Raw genomic sequence first — 3292 nt, 5'->3', positions numbered from 1 at the left:
ATGCAAGCTGCATTTGTTTTACCCAACAGCCAGCTCTCCGGCATTCTAAGGCAAGTGCTTTCTCCTTGTGTCTCAGAGGTCCGTGGATATTACTTTGTGGTTCATAGAGGTAAGATGTAGCAGGTCATGCTTTTAAAGCAAGTGAGCACCCATTGATACAGCTGAAGTCACTAAAATCCAAAAATGCTCCCACTGTAGAGCCTTGAAAGCAGAGGCACCCCAAACTGATATTAAAATTTGAGCCAGATTTTAGTTGGGGGTAGGGTGGAGGTGTTGCAGCAGATGCTGGCACTGCAATGACAAGAAAGGGAAGCAGGGGAAAAATATACAGGGAAAGAAAGGAAACTGGACGAAATCTTTGCACTTCACATCTACAGGTGAAAGAATTATTCCTCAAACTCGGTGAATGGGACTGTGGGTCTAGGCCCCACCCACCACTGTGACTTCTGGTTGGGATTTTCCTAAGTGCCTCGGGACATCAGGAGTCCAGGCCAGCAGCATTCCAGCCACCAGCCAGAGCTCTCCAAAATGGGCAGCAGACTGTGCCTGCCTAGGCCATGGGCAGTCTGTCCTTCTGCTGGTACTGACCACCAGAGAATCGGTATCTGACCTCTCTAGACAGTCTAGCCCTTCCATGCCTCTGGCCAAAGATGGAATTTACCAGAGTTGGAGTTAAACACAACATCTAGTGCTTCAGCCTGAAGTGTTGTTTCTGATTGCACTTGGCTTTGTTCCTTCTATGTCTTTTTCCCAGTAAAGCTTCAGATCACACTGGCTTTTTAACAAAAAGTGTAAGCAAGCAGCTCTGCTGTTTCTTACACACATGGCCATTGCCATGTTCTCTGCATCGCTGCCAGTTCCTGTGAATGCCTAAGTGAAAAGTGATGTGCTCAAAAAACCAAGTTTTCTTATATGTTTAAAAAGCTTCCTCGTTCTTTTCCTTCAAATTGTCACAGCCTATTTCTAGCACTGTACAAGAACACGGCTGATCATGTAGACTGGTCTTCCAGGTTTGCCAAAATGCTTGCTGCAAGCTTTCTGCCCACACCTGCCCTCCATTTGTTTCAATTTGCTTTACTTTTTCCCAGTTCTGGCACTTGGATGGTCTAAAATCCACATCTGCTCATTGTACATACTCTCCTGAACTTCTTTTAGTCCAGTAGCTCGTATCTCTTATCCTTGAACACCGACATGATCACACTATGCTGTATTTCCCAGTGAGAATGGATGATACTCAGTACATAACTTTTGAGACCCCAAATCTCTCAGTGAACACCTTGCAAACTATGAGTGAATTTACTTAGCTCAGCTAAGACCTTGCAAACCTAGACCGCGCACTTTCCTACCCTACATTTGTCTATCGTACCTGAACAACAGTAATAGCTTGTCATGGTTTAACCCCAGATGGCTACTAAGCACCACACAGCCGCTCGCTCAGTCCCCCGCAGTGGGAGGGGGCGAAGAGAATCGGAAGGGTAAAAGTGAGAAAACTCGTGGGTTGAGATAAAGACAGTTTAACAGGTAAAGCAAAAGCCGCGCACGCCAGCAAAGCAAAACAAGGAATTCATTCACTCCTTCCCATGGGCAGGCAGGTGTTCAGCCATCCCCAGCAAAGCCGGGCTCCATCACGTGTAACGGTTACTTGGGAAGACAAACGCCATCACTCCGAATGATGCCCCCTTCCTTCTTCCCCCAGCTTTATATGCTGAGCATGACGTCATATGGTGTGGAATGTCCCTTTGGTCAGTTGGGGTCAGCCGTCCCGGCTGGGTCCCCTCCCAACTTCTAGTGCACCCCCAGCCTGCTCTCGCTGGTGGGGTGGTGTGAGAGGCAGAAGAGGCCTTGACTCTGTGTAAGCACTGCTCAGCAGTAACGAAAACATCCCTGTGTTATCAACACTGTCTCCAGCACAAATCCAAAACATTGCCCCATACCAGCTACTGTGAAGAAAATTAACTCCATCCCAGTCAGAACCAGCACACAGCTGTATGCGGAAAAAGAGTATGGTGAGAGCAGTTTATGCTTGTTGCAGTGTTACGTAGCAGCCAGTGCTGTCTTGGACTTGGGTCTAAAGCTGCCCCACACGCCTCTTCACCATGACGGTGCGGTTTACCTAACAGTGGGGTTTGTCCAGTATATAGGCAATTAGATCTCAGGGTACCAGCATGTCAGCCGCAACGCAGTCACAGAGGGAAGCTTTAGCATCAGATAGATCATATGAAGCAACCAAGACCCAGGACAGTTTGCAGCATGGCAGCAGGCTACGCTTTCAAAGAGCATTCAGTTCTCCGAGAGCTCTTGCCAAGGGCCAGCGCACCGTGAACACGGACAAAAACTCACCTCTGCTCCCATCGACGTGTCTGCTGGCAGGAGGCAGGCAGGGCCCCGGGCCCCTCTCCCGCAGCGGCTGCGCTCGGGGCAGGGTAACTGTGCGCTCAGAGTGGCCCCCTCGTCAGCGCCCTTTGCAGAAGAGCAGCGCCTTTCCTGCTGGAGGTTGGCTGGGACCCCACCAGATGGTGCTGTAACACTGCCTCAAGGAAATACCCTGTCTGGAAGAGACTTGCAAAATCCATCTTAAAATAGCCCTGGTGACCCAAACCATTGCCTTTGTGGAAAAAAAAACCCAACACACACGTGCATGCGCGTGCGCACACACACACACAAACACACAGAAAAACCATAACAACACCCCTGACTAGAGCACTGGAAACTCTGTCTTGTTCCCCTCGTGGTTTCCGGCACGCTCACCTGCCAGGGGAGCGGAAGGAAGAAGTGGGGGAGCCGGGGGGTGGGCCCCCAAAAATCAACCGAAGAGCTGAGCCATGTGAGCTCTCTCAGAGGATCTGCTGGAAGCCATGTCTGTGTGTGTGCAGATATTCTGTGTCCCATCTCTCTGACTCCCTGCCAGTGCCTCAAGCCCTTGGAAGTCCCTCTGGCATGAGGGCCACCACGAGGACTGACCCCAAGGGCTGTGGACCTGTTTCTCCAGCCCAGCTGCGGCCCCGGGGTAGCTCCCCAAATCCCCACAACAGCTTCTGAAAGACACAGAGGCACAGCTTCACTGGGGGCCCAGGTTGCCTGCCTTTGTGACCACTGGCGGGCAGGGGAGGGAGATGGAGAGGTTGAATTAAGATCCAGATACTAAATTGCCAATGGTAAAAACCACAAACCCACCACTCGGGAAACCTTCACAGGCTAGTCTTGAGAGGAGAGTGGTTAGCAAGGCTTAGAAGTAGTGAGAGCTTACAAATGCTTCTCCTCTGCACTAGACTGAGAAATAGAAAACTTTCTT

The sequence above is a fragment of the Pygoscelis adeliae genome, unplaced genomic scaffold, assembly GCF_000699105.1.
Source record: "Pygoscelis adeliae isolate BGI_AS28 unplaced genomic scaffold, ASM69910v1 Scaffold356, whole genome shotgun sequence".
In the NCBI taxonomy this organism is placed as follows: Eukaryota; Metazoa; Chordata; class Aves; order Sphenisciformes; family Spheniscidae; genus Pygoscelis; species Pygoscelis adeliae.
The sequence above is the reverse complement of the archived record's forward strand: the minus strand, read 5'-3'. Positions refer to the sequence as shown.